The sequence below is a fragment of the Syngnathus leptorhynchus genome, chromosome 15, assembly GCF_054491065.1.
Source record: "Syngnathus leptorhynchus isolate UIUO chromosome 15, UIUO_Slep, whole genome shotgun sequence".
In the NCBI taxonomy this organism is placed as follows: Eukaryota; Metazoa; Chordata; class Actinopteri; order Syngnathiformes; family Syngnathidae; genus Syngnathus; species Syngnathus leptorhynchus.
The window spans coordinates 5548698-5565700 of NC_141209.1; the positions used below are offsets into that span (position 1 = coordinate 5548698).

General features: G+C 41.2%; 1 protein-coding gene across 2 annotated transcripts in view; it reads right to left on the minus strand.

The window, feature by feature from the left end:
• Positions 1 to 15615, minus strand: part of sox11a (SRY-box transcription factor 11a) — a 170517-nt gene extending 154902 nt beyond the window's left edge. For both annotated transcript variants that reach the window (XR_015068301.1, XM_085931494.1), the window contains exon 1: positions 15410 to 15615. The gene's annotated coding sequence lies outside the window, so the exon portion shown is untranslated. The remainder of the gene's footprint in view (positions 1 to 15409) is intronic.
• Between the last annotated feature and the right edge of the window lie 1388 nt (positions 15616 to 17003).

Consider the following 17003-nt stretch of genomic DNA (forward strand, 5'->3'; position numbering starts at 1 on the left):
CTCCATTTTGCACCAACAGTGATCTCCACGGGCAATCTGCATCTAGGTGTGGCACACGTTTGCCATGGGAATAAGAATCAGACACCTGTCTGCGGTGGGAGCCTTTATTTATTTTTATCCCCCCCACCCGCCTCATCCCCAAACTTCAACAGCTACTGAGCAGCCAAGCGTATCAAAGCAGTGAAGTGAAAATGTCTCCTTGAGGAGTAAGAGAAAGGTACTTCAGTTTGTAAAATAGCGCAGTATTTTAGCGCAGCTATGGTTATTGGGGACTAATGGCACTATTTCCTAAATGTAAATCAAACACTGGAAATTCAGCAATGAAGACGGGCACAACCAATTTAAAACTGGGCGCCGTAATGGGCAATTTATGTCGATGAAAGTTCTTGAATTGTCAAGTAATTCATTTCAGCTACCAAATGTATTTTTTATTTTTTTTAATCTAAAAAAATAATGATGATAATAGTTCTGTACCACTTGGGCCGTTGTATGAAATTGTCCCAGGAGGATGACATCAGATGCGTGTTGGCAAGTCCTGAGGGAAATAACAGCACTGGTGAATGCCATATTGACAGCGTTGTTCGCTTCGGTGTTCTCACAATCAGATCAAGGGCCATGGTGAAAAGGAATATAAAAAAAAAACTGATGATGTCATTGGGTCACAAAGCAGAATATCCAACTAAAAACACCAATCATATGAGGTGTTTTGAAGCCATCTTTTAACAGAGGAAATAATTCAAAGCCGTATAGTCAAACTGAGCAGGATTTCGCAAAAAAAAAAGTGAAATAAATGTCCTTGAAACTTTATAAACAGGTACTAACATTCTTAAAATGTGCATCGGATAAAGAAGTTATTTTCCTTACATTTGACTCACTGTGTGAGTATAGCAATATGTCAAATTGAGTGATGATGAATCAAGTATTAAAGCAATCAATTGCACAACTTGGCTCCAACCCACAGTAGCGCTTGTGATTTAGTGTAAGATCGCTTAATCTCTCTCCAGATCAACATGACGTCAGACAAGCTACATGCGCGCGCGCGCGCGCGCGCGCACACACACACACACACACACACACACACACACACACACACACACACACACACACACACACACACACACCATGTGTATATATATATATATATATATATATATATATATATATATATATATATATTACAGTTCATGTTTGTGAGTAGTGCTTATAAAAAGTAATTTAAAATGAAGTTTAATGACAATTTATTTTTCTATAGATGAAAGGTAACCTTGGGAAAAAACAACCCAACTAATCCTTAACACAATTTTAAGATACCTGTATTCCATACATAATGCCATTAATTCTTTGCAATTGCCTTATGCAAATCTAAACCTTTCTTATCACCAAGACTTCATTAAACTGCAGTTCCATTTATTCTGGCCTACCTCTTGATCAGTCTGTACTCTTCATTAACTATACCTGATGGTTTTTCTTTCCTGGGATGTTCAATCTTATGCCAGTCGGGTCAAGCAGCACCACACATCCGGAGATTAATCATCTAGAGGAGGGTAACATACTGTACGGCCATACTTGTTTAATTGGCTCATATGGTCATGAGCAGGTGCTGATATTTATTTTTTAATTTTTTTTTCATCAGTGCATGGCCCTCCATGTAACCAAGAGGGCACATAAATGGACGGTCTGCTTGAGAGATCCTCTGAGTAATTTCACCCTGCATGTTTGATGCTTTTTAGGGGTTTCAATTGGACTCCCCCTCCTTTCCTCTTCCTCACTATATAAAAAGCATTATTAATATTCACCAGAAGTTGCCAAGAAGAGCAATAGAGGGTCGCTACATCCAGATGGATGCCCCTTAAATCTATCTTCAATTAGTCTCCTCAAACTTACATCTTCCAGTTGAATTCTGATTAGCTGATCTGGCAATTTACTGCGCCAACGTGGAGAGCACTCAGTTCCCCCTCGAGTGCAACCTTGCTGCTTTTGAGTATCGAGAACCTTTGATCATCTCACTCTTATTACCTATAAAACCCAATACTATTACATTTCCCCTCTTCCCTGTCCATAGTGCTTTCTATCCCCTCATTTATATCAAAGAAAGACAAGATTATTATAGCTTTTAGTTAATATATACTTTACAGCTTTCCAGCACTGGAATAAACCTGTTGTGGCCTGCCCTCTGCGGTCTCCTCAGCTTGCTACTCCCCTCTTGTGGCCAACTAGCACACACAGATGAGCTCCACATGCTCACTACACGGCCCTGTCTATGCAATTAGGAATGTATAACACGAAAACACCGCACTGATATTCCGAGCATCAGCAGGGGAGCTAAAGCACGCCTATTAACATATAGAGACTTTATTTCAATCCCAATCACTTTTCGATCCATTTTAAAGAGTAATGCCAGTAAATTGCCGTAGTAGTGCCCGCGTAAGGCTGAAACCGAGCTTCAAATTTACCCCTTTTTATCTGATTGCACGAGTAAACAGCACTGTGATGGATAAGATCTCATTACAAGGGGAAAGTGAGAGTTTAATTTCCTGTACATGTTCCGTCTTTATTAATGTCAGAGGTAGCAGGTCATAAATTGCATTACAGGTCTCGCTGCTCCTGCTTGACACAAATGAGGCCACGGAGCCATCTTACATGGGATTACAATGGGCACAATTCTCTAGCCAATTTCAATTTAGCCTTAGAGCTTTATATAAAGCATCCCAAAGAGTAAAATACACCTAGGGTGTGATAAAAAGCTAAAATATAAGCACAGTTTTAATCTGTGTCACGGAACGAGCTTCCTTTCAATGTGTTAAAATGGTCGCCGGGCAAAACATCAGCTGGTTGAAGAAGCAGCCTTGTGTTGTTGACTGTCAAGATGGCAGCTGAAGAGGAAGACTATGACAGTTACAGCCCAATGTTACCCGTCCAGCACAAACAAAATTTCCGTAATAAAACTGTCAACACTCAAATGTGAATACCCAAGAGTCACAATGGTCTCAACTGTCCTCCCTTGGCAATACACATCAATGTGGACTCTCCTGAGAGACAGCATCTCATCCATCAGTCAGTCAGAACACAATTCACCCTACACATGCCAACATTTCCATTTGTTTCGAAAATATCTCAGAGACTGGAGGAAGGAACTGATGACATCAAGTCAGGGTTGCTGTGACAATCACATCCAATCGCATTTTAACACGTTTGTCTCCTGGCCGTATGTAATCCTCATTGATCAAGGAGAGCACCTTCGTGTGTCTCCAAGAGCGGGAAAAATAAATGCAAGGCACCAGAGACCCTCGCATCTCCTGCACCTGATCATTGGCATGTTAAATTTGTATCGACTGATGCAGCTTAAAAGCTAAACGGGAGCTATTCCCCTGGTAGACCTCTGTGTAGTATCTGTGGTGGTGGGCTCTTGGTAATCCAGAGTAACCACAACATGGACTGTGTTTGGCCATAGATAAGGGGTCTTGTATTAAATAGCCAATGTCAACCTCACCACAGCTTCGGGAAGTGGTTTCACTGATGACCACAAACCTGACTGAAAAACAGTGTGGTCAAGAAATTGCCAAACTTTTCTTGCCATTGCATGACCGGATATAATGACGTCCGATAAGTGTGTCCATCACCCCCATGCAAATATGTACTTGCCCTTGACATTATCATCAGCAGATTTACGCAAGGGGAGCCCGAGGTTAGGTTGAAATGCTGCTGATTCTGAGAAAGCGGCCTGCTTTAGAGACAGTGTCCGAGGGCTAAATAGTCACCGAGAGACGGCGAAGAAGAAGGCAAAGAGCTCAGTAACTGAAGCTCACAGAGCAGACCTCAGGGGACAACAGTAATTAAACAGTGATTAAATTAAGGGGCAATACGGGCAAAGCGCTTGCTGATTGACACTTTGCTGCCCCCCCCCCCCCTCCTTTTTTTCACTGCCTCGCGCTTGGCTCGGTTGTGGAGCATTACTTTCTATTGACCTCCAATTACTTTGCCAATCTGAATTCTTTAAAGTCCAATTTTCAAAAACAGTTTTCGTAACGACGTTCCAAGCATGGATCGCCGTGCAGTCGTTTCTGGAAGGGGGAAAAACAACAACAACAGGCTTTGTGCTTCCAATATTATCAATGTTTACTTCAGATTAAGTCAAAACTACAAATCACTCCACTGTTGCGCCGGGAGTACTATCAGTCTTTTCTGGCAGATATGACTCCCAATCACAAGACGTGATTTAGAAACGATACGCAGACAGAATCGTAACAAGCCTGCAGCCAGGCAGCCTCACAAGTGCTTTATCAAATACTTTTCCGAGGAGGAGGGAGAAGCTATAAATTATCTACGGTGACTCCTTAAAGCCAAAGCAAATGCACATCTCGACAGACAGATAGGTGCTGGACAACAGCAATAAAAAAAAAAAGCTTTAGCAAATAATAAGGCAAGACACTAAAATTGCCTTTTTTCAGAGGCCTCCAATTCTCCACACAGGTCGAGCTTACCCTCGCGTGCCACCATGCATTGCCCGCTGGCGCACGTATGGATTTTTATAACACAGGTCTTGTGTAAATAAAAATACATCGAGAGCCCTTAAACAATCTGTTAAGTCTTCTGGTAGTGAAGAAGGCCCTTTAGTGCGTAATGAAAATTCAAACAGCAGCATGGAGATGGATCACGAACGGACAAATAACCGGAGCCCACTTTAGCGGATGAGTTTGAGATGACAGCTATTGATTAAGTGCTCAAAGAGCGCGGCAATGAAAGGCCAGCAGATGCCATGACGGCTCATGAAAGAATCATACGGCTCGTAGTTGTGGTACTCAACGAGCGGTGTCCAACTCCACGCCAAATAGCTGACAAGATGACTTGTTTTCAGTGGTTAGACAAATAATAAACATTTTGTAGTGCCAACTTGATATGAGCCAGTCAACATTTTTTCCTGCCAGAATCCTTTAGTGCATTGTTGGATGGGATGTTCTCAGTAGCAACATATAATTCCTGAAAGAGAAGTTGGAGCACCAAGCCAAGTGACCCGAGCATGGATTGTGTAACCGTTATCAGTTTTTCCACAAGTCCCAAGATAACTTTAAATTGCATTCTTGACATCTATTCGTGAGTTTGTTTCTAAAAATAGTTGAACACTAATTTGTATCCTAGTAGCCAACTAAGCACAGAAGCAGACCTTTAACTGTTTCGGCTCACTCACTACCTCTCCCTTCGCCTGAGAAGGCGACCAGCCGAGTGCATTGTGGTTTTCGAATGACAATTCTTCTTTGGAATGGATCCCGAGAGTGTACTGCCAAAGGTCTCTCCAGCCCATGTTCTGATGAAAACCAGGCAATAAATGCTTGTTAAAGCCATCATGAATATTCAGTTTACGACTCGGAGCTGCTGGTTCAAGCTCATTATCCTTGGACTGTATACCAGCAGGTTTGCATGCCAAGTTACAGCCAGGATCCACTTATGAAAAACTCTAAAGGTTGCACTCAGTGGAAACGTTGGCTCTCTTTCAGACTCCGAAAGTAAGGTTCATCAAGAAGATGCTTTGCAGTTGGATTTTTACTTGACTAGTGAAGATTGGTTAAATCGTCCATTGCACGCAGACAACCCGTAATTGTTCAATGAGCAATGAAACTTTTGGAGTGGAAACACAAACATTAAGAATGTATGCTTTCTTGCCTTTTCACTCTCCATTATGGATGTCACTATATGTGGTTTAAAAAAAAAAGCTCATATGAATAAATCAAACATAATGGAAGCATCTCGAGTGAAATGACGTATATCGAGGAATGAGCATTTCACGGAGCCATCACCCAAATATTTTCGGTATGCCATTTGTGATGCATGGAAGATCCATTTGACTTGATTACCTCTTGGCATTTTCTCTCTCCGAGAGTGAAGGCAGATGTTGATATGGCAATCATGGCTCTGACATAGTGTAAATATATGAATATGCTCATTCATCCTGCTTCCAGATAAAGACATAAGGGCGCATAAACGCATGAATAGACTTGTCTTCTCATACCTGCCTCCCAGGCCGCCACCCTGGCCGCCACCCTGGCCGCCTGCCTGTCCACGGCGGCTTGACAGTACAGCGGCATGCCCTTCATTATCACCGGGTGATGCTCATCACAATGTCTTTTCTCCATGTCCCCCTCCCCAATCTCAACTTTCACTCACAATGAGAAATAGGAGGGGGGGGGGTGCGATAAGGTGCAGGAGACCATTTCTCTTGACATTCATGATGACAAACTCATCAGTCATGCTGTCAAAGGCGCTGGTATTGGCTAGTTTGGGGATTTATGAGGAATAATGATGGGTCAAAAAAAAAACCTGTTAAGGGTTGTGCTTTTGCTTTGGGAGTGTTGTGTACCGGAGGCACACTCTGCATAAAACCCAATTCCATTCGTCAGTGACCCCTTTGCTCTGCTTTCGTATTCAATCTCAGCACGTTTGGGAAGGCCTGTTTGAGCTGGCCCTGGCATTTCCGCTTCACACGATGAAGGACAACAGAGGAGATGGCTTTATTTAAGAGAGCACGACGCATGGCTTTAAATAGTATTCGACGTACAGATTTATATCGAGGGGAAAAAAACATTACGGCTGTAACCTGATGGTCGAGCACAATCCATTCTGTGATGGCCCTCAACATGCAACATGAAATCAATTATATTTTTTCTCTCCTGTATGGACTCCAGCAAGTGTTTTTATGCTTCTATTCTTCTCCTGTGCTGATTTTAAAGAGAATGAAAGGCGCCGCTTTCATTGGCCAGGAAGCAATTTGACTGGGCTCACTCCCACAACGGCGCACACTCCCACGTCTATCTGTGTGCATCTATGAAAATAACAAAACAAAGAAAAGTCCATTCATGCGCACAGTTAGACCCTGCTTTAGAGAATTGGTCTGGGTCCAAAAATGGGCCCAATGTTTCTAGACTTGACTGTATTTTTTTCTTGAAAATGTCCATCATTCATTCAGAGCACCTGTACTATGTATTCGGAACTACCAAAGTGCAACATTGCTCATAGCCTGTATTAAATTACTCAACAGGAGAATTTGGGGCAATTTTGATTCAAGTATGCATTTGAGACCTCTTGAAGGTAGAGGGTGCTTGGGGGGGGGTGGAAATTAAGCTATGAGATTGTAGCCGGAGGAATGGGGAGGATTGACAGTGACATTAGCCCCTTGGCACCTCGGTTGCATCACATGATGGCGCCTTGAAAAGCGATAGACACGGATGGCAAATTAACTCCTCTTAATAGTAGCGAGGGATTTACAGTGGGGTTGGTTTGAACTGTTGGACCGCACGAGAGCGAGAAATGAAGTGTCGTGTTTTTAGCAGAATGGCATCAAGAGGCTGTGAAGTGTTTTGGCTAATTGGCGTACAGCAGCCAACTTCACACACGCATAGACACGCATGCACGCACACACATTTATATTAATTTGAAAGCAACTCAAGCGGAAGGCTCATCAAACTATATACTTCAAACTAGGTCAAAAGGTCATAGCCAATTCGTTTTGTTATTTGTTGGCTTCATTACAAACACAGAATGAGACGAAGGTTGTATTTATCATGTGCGGTTTACAATTCAGATTTATTTTCCCTCAGGTTGCCTAGTGCAGCATCTCGGGAGTGTTAGCAAAAAAAAAAAAAAAGCCTCAAATCCAGAGTCAAATCACAATCATGTGAACCAATTTAAAATGAAAAAATATATAATTTTGTTAAGCGAGGAGTTAATTGTAATTTAAGCTTAGGCAGAATCATCTTTGTCATGATAAATAAAAACATATTTGTACACATTTTTGACATGAAGAACAAGCACTTATTTTTGCATCTATATCCACGACCTGCAAATTACAACACTTTCCATCATTTCTGCAGTTGACACATTTCCAGCTCCATTGTTGTTTTTACACAATCTCTTTCTGCTATTTCCACATGCAGCGACACAACTATATTTTGACCGCAAAAGGCTAAGCACAACGTAGACAAAGCCAAGTCTGCAAATCTTTGAATGCATGTGCACACTTAACAGTATAGGAGCTCCACAAGAGAAGGAGCAAGGTGTTTTTCAATGCATTTAGATGAGACCTTTAACAAAAGGTCCCTAATGCAGATATCAATGAAGCAGGGGACCGGGCTATCACAGCGAAATAAGCTGACGGAGGGATGTCACCCCATGTGCATGAAAAATGATGGATCCCATTTGTAAACTTCTCCTTTATCACACCGCCTGGCGTGCTCAGCCTCACGGACACATGCGCATCCCCCCCTCCCCTTGCCCCTTTCCCACCTCCCGCCGCTGGCTATTAAACAAGGAAGAAAACCTATGACTTTGCCTGCAAATAGCAAGTGGTCTGGTAAAATTGGCACTTCAGTGACCATTCCGAGTGACTGGCAGGGAAAGCCAAGAGGAATATTTTAAACATGACAAGATAGATTAGCATTGGGGCCATTTTCTTTTGTTTTTTATCTTTCATCATTCTTTCATTTTCCACACTATTCTCAGAGGACATCAATAAAATGAAAAGTGATTTTTTTTATATACATTAAATTTTAAGGATTATATTGCTGAAGCTCTACTTTCTCAAATGTGATTCAAGAACCAATAGCAACTCCTTGATCTGTCAAATGAACTGAAGATGAGCTCACTGCTGCAAAACTAACAGCTTTTTCTACTACAAAATAGATTTGATTTATATCTCATTTCACGACAAGGGGTTGCAGGCTTGGTTCATGGACAAACGTGCTATGCTTTGATGGGTAGGTTGAGTGGTAGTGGAGACAATATTTAAAAAAAGAAAAAAAAAAACAATACAATAACATGCGATATTTTGCAATAAACTAATCGATAAACTGGACCACCGTACATTGAAATGGCAATGGCGTGATGAAAAAATGTGTGATCAGTGACGAGTAATCATGAGAAAACAATCCTGTACCGTCTTGCTGTTAAATTTGTTGGGGGGAAAAAAAAAACTTCCCAGCAAATTTTGAAGGACACCCTTAGCGCTGACATTGCTCTTTGGCTGATGGAGTGACTTTGAGATTTTTATTTTTTTTGCGGGCCGCCGCTGTGTGAGACTCACGCCTGAGGGGTGAGAGGTAAATTTGCCAAGTTAATCACATAATGAGGGCAATTAAACATCGGTGGAAGCCGAGCAAAATAGGAAGCTGCCGCTGAGACTTCAACAAATGAGGCTGGGCCGATTCCCTCTGGACACGAGCTGGACAGGAACCCAATGGTCCTCTGATGTGTCTTCTCTCTTGTATTTATCTGAAGTAGTACATTTGCATGTACATGTACACTATTGTCCTCCAGAGGAGTTAAAGTCAAGCAAAATTGTAGCATTGCTTCAGCAGTCCCTCAGCTGAGGACAACAGCAACATTCATTAGGAGAACGGCAGCACCATCATGAGGGTGATAAAATGTTATGGTCATGCACATGTAAAGTCAGAGTAATGGCAACAGATTTTATGAGAATTATACTAACCTCTAAGCCTGTAAAGTTGAGACTGTATTGCATTTCATAAAAGTGGTGAACACACATCGTCAATTGGGGCATGTTGGAGCACCCAACCCCTCCCGCCTTTCTGATTAAAGTTAGCAAAGGTCTGAATTTTTCCACTCAATTTTTGGATAGCTGTTAAAAAATTTGATTGCTTGTAGAATAATGGTTGATTTGTTAAACGTTTTTAATTTATTATATATTTTTGATTTTCTGATTTGATTATATAGGGTGTCCCTTATCCACAAAGAATAATACAAAAATAATGAAAAAATTGTAAAAGTAAATTTATTATAGTTAGCTGATGTTACGCCTCTTCAGCACCAACAAGAATTTGCTCTGCCCATGATCCCCTTGATGGCGGAACACGTTGACAATGTGAGTGCCACTGGAGTGTCTGGGAGTGGATAAATCTTTCCAGCTGCAATTAGACTTTCCCCGAGTGCCTCTACCATGCATGTAAACACGGACTTGGCAAGCACACTTGAGGGGTTAAAGTTCACAAAGGTCACATCTGAACAAGATAGATGGCAGCCAAAGAGTTCGTGGTTTGTACGTGTTCAAAGGTTGGAAAATGTTGCTTCTTTACTGTGCAGAAAACTATCTGCGCAAGTTAAAGAGATATAAAAATTAAGTTTTAGTCATAAAAATAAATAAAAAAACTTTAGCCCCATAGCAGCTCACTGAGGATGTTGAGGATTTGTCCTGAGTAGGACGGACAAGGGAAATGAAGGCAAGCCCATTTTATCGCATCATACGCTGATGGTTTGTTAATAAAATGCAAAGCGACTGGAGCACGCCTACGATTTCAACTTAATCCGTCATTATCCCGCCTTTGAAGTGACCTCGCGCATCATGTTCAGACGACGACCTCAAAGCTCACTCACAGCTTCTTCATTAGCCACCATGAAATGGAGCTGCAGAAGCAACTTTGATGTCCTGCCATCATACACACACACGCACACGTGGAAAAACACACGCGCCACATATCCTTAGGTGTGACTAGACTGAGGCATGCAGAAAGTACGGTTTTTAATCAATTACGGCTCTCACCTTTGGGGCCATACATTCATTCCGTTTGATGGGAGCAGCTAAGGGACAATGTTTGAATTGCACAAAATGTGATTTTTTTTGCTGAGATTCAAATGAAATAAATTGGATGGTTGGAGGCTAGACACAGGCAGACACTTTTGCACAACACATCGTCAATAAGTAAATTTGCACACTCGAGCTGAATACGGTAATTTAAAGAATAGTCAATTGTCAAATAAGGCTTACTTTCATTTTGTACCTCATATGGGGGCTATATGAACAGTGAGTAAAGTGCCGATTTATGGCTTTATATGTTTTTTTTATATTCAAGAGATCACGTTTAAACGTCACACCGAAAATAAGGGAATAATGTCATGAAATATATGTAAAAAAAAAAAGTTCGAATAATCTAGCTGCACATTTGGAAAAAAAAGGCGCTGTGTCTATGAGGTTTGCCCACACTGTGCACAAATTATTTCCCCCCCAGGCAGCGCTTCGTCACAGCCAACAAGCACGCCCGGTTGTAAAGTGCAGGACGGGTACACGGAGGAACAGCAGGGCCATCTGCCCTGGGAATGCAAACATCCGTCTTACTGAGGACAGCAAGTCCGGGAATAGATAAAGAACACAAGTGGGAAGGGAGAAAGAGCAGCATCGGAGCAAATAGGTGAGGACAAGGTGAAATGCAGTCAGGGAGGTGCCGCTAATGTCGCAGTTATATAGACATGTTTTTCTTTTTATTCATATTTCTCAAATTCCATCCATTCCATTTTCAATACTGCTTATCTTAATTGTGCCATGTAGCATTGCAGCTGCAAAATATATGTATTCCATTAATATTGTAGTATATTTTGATGTGGACAGGACAGCCGGGAAGGTCAGTTGAAATAGTCAAATAGTAAACAAATACCAAATACTGCAGTCAGCAAAACCGGTGGTGATACAATCTAGCATTCTCCATTTATTTTTATTTTTAGACCGTTTCCTCATCACTGTATGATTAGTATAGATGGTCCCACTGACACAGCATTCCATATTACCTTATCACACTGAAAGCTTTTAGCTGTGCATTCAGCCATTAGCTTGAGACGGCGGGCAGCGAGCGAGCAGAGAGAGAAAAGTGGCCACCCGGTGCTTTTGGATGATGTCATTGACGAGAAGGTCTTTTTATAACAAAGGCTGTCTATCCAAGTGCCCCAAAGCAGAAATCAAGACTTGCTGGACCTTTCTGGAATATTACCTTTGATATTTTAGTATCACTTTTTTTTTTAACCATTCACAGACACTTTTTCCAGTAACACCTCCAATATATCCACATCGTGCCCTTGTGCAAGACACTAACAAAAATTGATCACCTGCGAAACAATGCAGCATAATGGCTCATAGCACAGGATTTTGATGCAAGGCCATTTTTTCCAGATGTGTGTTGTGATTTAATTTGGAGTGCCCATATGCTCAATAAGTTTACAAAGGCATCTGTTATTGGTTTGCACAATACACAATAATTTATCTTTTAAAGTTAACATTTGGAGATTTAAGAATTAATGTATGTGTATCATACCGCAGGAATGGATGGATGGATGGATGGATGGATGGATGGATGGATGGATGGATGGATGGATGGATGGATGGATGGATGGATGGATGGATGGATGGATGGATGGATGGATGGATGGATGGATGGATGGATGGATGGATGGATGGATGGGCAGAGGAACGAATGGAACCAAATGTGGAATTTTCACCCAATGTGCAAATCAAGCAATATACTGCCTCCAACTGCTCTGGAGTGTGTCATAAAACATAAATCAACAAAGTGTCTACGAATGGCACCTTAAAAACAACTATGTTAGGGTGTAAAAGAGAATGACTCCATTACTTTGATGACCTCTCCTGAAAGAATAATGCAGCACTTCAAGATCCGTTCTCTAGTCAGCACATAGGACCTGATTTAACATCTCGCGCAGAACAATTGTTCAGCTGTTCACCGGAGCGTTTCGGGTGGTCCGAGAAGAGTGCGGTGACCGGTGCATTATTGACAGATGGTCGGGCCCCTTTGGCTTCCCCACGGCAGACGTCTAAAGCAAACAACTGGATACACTTGAGGTGATCCTCACATCAATAGCGATCAATTATTTACAGTTTGCACGGGCTTGCGAAAAGCAACTCACCGAGTGAGAGACGAGCATGCATTTTGTAGGAGCAAGTCCTGCACCCACTGTTGTGGTGCAATGACTTTCAGCCTGTCACACTTTGACAGAGCTGCGATTAAGTGGGTCAATGATTCTCATTGTCTGCATTATGGCTATTAGCTTTTATGGAGGAATACATAATGCAAGATAGCTGAGGGTTTCAAGTACATCATGGGGAGATGATTGTTTTATTCATTCCACATAGAGTTTCAACTTTGAACTGTGCACACTCGAGGGAAGGATATTTTGGACTTAAGATCATTAAGCTCCAAAGTATGATGGGCCGCATGTTGCTTTTCAAAAGTCTGGATTTGCTATTTCTCACACAAATTCAGCTGAATATGCTCTACATTTTTATTGATGTCCAAGCCTGTCCTCCAAAGGAACTTGAGCCCAACCTATCGGCAGCTTCACAAATGCCAAAAATTCCAAGGGGGCAAGGTTTTTTAAAGCACCTCACAGACTACAAGATTTTCTTCTTCAATATTATTAAGCTACTAGTTAAATTCAGTGTATTTAATCAGAATGGAATTCCTTTCGATGAGATGAGTCTCTCTCAAGAGCTGATATGGTGTCCGCGAGGTATGTTGATTAAACATAAGCCTAAAAAAATAGTTCATCCCTTAAAAAAAAAAAAAAAAAGCCCAAATCATATATCAGAACTCACAAAAAAACTGCTTGGGACCATCACCTCTTAATAATTAAAGTCCGCAATTAGGCATCTTAGCATGGGCTCAGTGTGGGGCTCCATGCAATATTTATAACCAGGCGTAATTATTCAATATATTCACTGAAATAAGAGGCCATATATCCACAGCAGGCCTGTCAGGAGCCAAGACATTTTTATTTGCTTTGTGACACTTTCATCTTATACATGAGCAGCTGGCTTGTGGAGACAGTAGCGAACGAGGACGTCTGGCCCTTGGCACTGCGATACTGGCTCATCGACGGAAGAAAAAGGTAGTGGGGAGATCAGCACTGAGTGGTGATGTTTGTGCAATACAACCCCGCAAATAATAAAGCCTATTTGCCGGACAACAAAGACACCATAGTGGACTGCAGACAGTATAGTACAAGATGAAGAAAGAAGAGTCGAGGCGCTGTATGAAAACAGAGTCACTCTCCTGGGATAAATTGTATGATAAATTATACATAATGCCGTAGTAAAGAAAAAAAGAAAAAAAAAGCATTGTATGGTGGAGTAAAAAAGCCCTTGATGGTGCCTGAAGCAAATAAGCAACAGCAGTGGTCTACAGTGGACACACTGTGGACAAGGTTGGCTTTCATCTCGAGATGCTCTTCAAAGCGCCCGACAAGGCGCTCGACAAACCGCCAATCAAAGCCCCGGCGGTAACCGGGCAGCGTTGCACTTCACAAGGCTCGTCGTCTAGGCCGTGGCACAGATCACACACCGAGGCGTCGCTCACATCACAATGATGATTTTTCCCATTTTATCGTTTTGTGCCATGTGAGATTACGGTTAGTGGGAGCTGCCATATTTTACAATGCGATGAATGAGAAGCAGATGTTTTTATCCTATTTGACTGTGGAATACTTCTTCCATGATTCTGTACTCATGGATGATTCTTATTGTGCGACTGAATGAATGCTTGAATGACTTATAGTCGGAAACTAAAAACTGTCAATTTTGCCCGGAACAACCAAAGAACAACTTTCAAAAGGCACTTTGTTATGCTAATTGTGAGCAGTAGCCTCCTTTCCATTCAGATCCAGGAGACGTAATTGGTAAAATGTTTTGTACATATCTATAATTTTCAAATACTTTGAATGAGTGAAATTGAAAACTATTTTCCATTGTCATCACCGTAAGAAAATCTTTGCAGAGTTGGGTTGGACTTCAAATTGGTAATTTATACATTTAAATCATAAGGTCAATAAAAAAATTTTTGCATACCCGAGTAATATCCTGTTCTTTTCAATCATTCTTCTATTTACCATAAGTCAAAGAATCAACAAAACCTTTAGTCACCGTGTGCTATACTGCCAAAAACTGACCTTTGTGAATATGGCACCAATTTACTGTCAGTCTTATACAGATGTGATTAACACAAATAAGAGTCGAAGTCAAACAGGCATAAAGGTCATCACTCAGGAATAGTTCAGAGTCCGCAAAGTGATTTACAACAACTTAATTTGACTGTGTGGAGTCATTTATCTACCACGGAGGGAGCCATGCAAGTCTCGACGGGTGGGACAATATGCCGTCACTGCACACATCTCGCATCCGACCAATCCTTCAACATGCTTTACACCTTCTGTCAGAGACCTTAACAGCTCTCATAAATTACAAGGCCATTGTGCATGCTGCCAATAACTTTTGAAGGAGAATCTCAACCAAATGCAGCATACTGTAGTTGCATCTATCAGTTTTTATACAACATAGTCAATATGGTGTTTTTTGAGAATGACATAGATAGCAAATAATTATTAAAAAATAGTGAATTATTTAAATATATTTATGTTGGCAGAGCAGCCAAACAGCAGCAGGTACTTAATTAAAATAAAATGAAAGACATGTAGAGCAGCGGTCCCCAACCATTTGTAACCATGGACCAGTTGCGTGTCAGAAATATTTTCACGGACCGACCTTTAAAGTGTGGGGGGTAAATAAAATGAAATAAAATGATATGACTGGCATAAAAACAAATATAAACCACGTAAAAATAAAACTCACCGTTAAGTTGAATTAGTGGGAGCTCTGAGCTTGTGTCTCAAACGGGCCGGTACCATCTAGGTGTGATCGGAGACAATGACACCCGAAGTGTCGCTACATTTATTTATTTTTTCTGTGGGGCCCGGAACCAAATGACCGGTACTGGTCTGCGGCCCGGTGATTGGGGACAATCAGAGGACAATCAGCTCTGTTGACACACCACTCACTGCAACTACTACCGCTGCAGCGCGCAGAAGGGCTCACTATTTAACACGCCCACTTAATTAACACTGGTGTCTTCATTTAACACAGGGGTGTCAAACTCAAGGCCTCAACATTTTCTGTCATACCAAGAAATAATAAATATAATTAACAAAAAATTACATTAAATAGAAACGATATAAAATAACATAAAATAGAAACAATATATAATTGAGAGCATAACTGAACAATTTATTTCACACATGCCCCTATTATGCTTTGGAACACACATCCAGTGTTCCAACTGAAGGTTTGACAAATGCTTTTCATTAATGTCATCTGCACATACGAGGGCTGTAAGGCACGAATGATGCGGAATCATTTATAAACAGAGACAACAAAGTGATAGGGACAGAGAAATGAATAGAAAGCAGTAAGATGCTGTGATTCATTTCAAATGCACCCCCATTGGGAGACTATTGATATTCTGTAGCAGAAGACTGACTATTACTGCAGTGTATCAGATATCTGCTACCATCAATATGGGAATAATATACAGAGAATGTGAGGAAATCACGTCAGTTCAATGTTCGACAGGTGTGCATATTCATGGAAGCACACGTTTGTTTGAATGACAACACTTTAGGCTTGGAGCCTGTTGTGATGGTAAAAGATGCAGCAATTTTCATTCATTTTGCAATGACAGCGCTTGCCATTGAATGAAGGACAGACATTGATGACCACCCAGAGGCATTCAAATCCCATCCCTACAGCTCTCTTCAGAAAGTGAAAATGGTGGGGGACCACTGAATTGGTTTCATGACCCATGTTTTGCAGCCAGTTAGGAATAGAATTGAAGAAGGGGCGAAAATCATGTTGGTACAACAAAGGACCTTATTATATTTACGTCAGTCTTCTTTGGATGGTAACATTTGAATTAATAAATAGCACTGAGGTCATAAAAGATTTAATAATTTGCCTTGTACTCATCAATTGTGCAGAATGAGAACTCATAAACACCCGTAATAAATTAATTCCAGTCTCTAAATGGTCCATATGTGTAAATATGAATGTGAATGGATTGCATTTTCACAATATACCCAAAAAATATGCTAATTGTTATGCTAACATACAGCAGGATGAGAACCTGAATTAAAAAACTAAGGCAGGAACTACCGTATTGGCCCGAATAGAAGACGAGGTTTTTTTTCACCGAAATAAAACTGAAAAAGAGGAGTCGGCTTACATTCGGGGTCTAGACAAAGGCTTTTTTCAAACTTGAGTCTTGAAAAAGAGGGGGTCGTCTTATAATCGGGGTCGTCTTATATTCGGGCCAATACGGTATTTATGATAAGAACTGATAAAACATACAAACCATTTTAAGCATTCCTAACTCATAGGCTAGCTGCGGGGA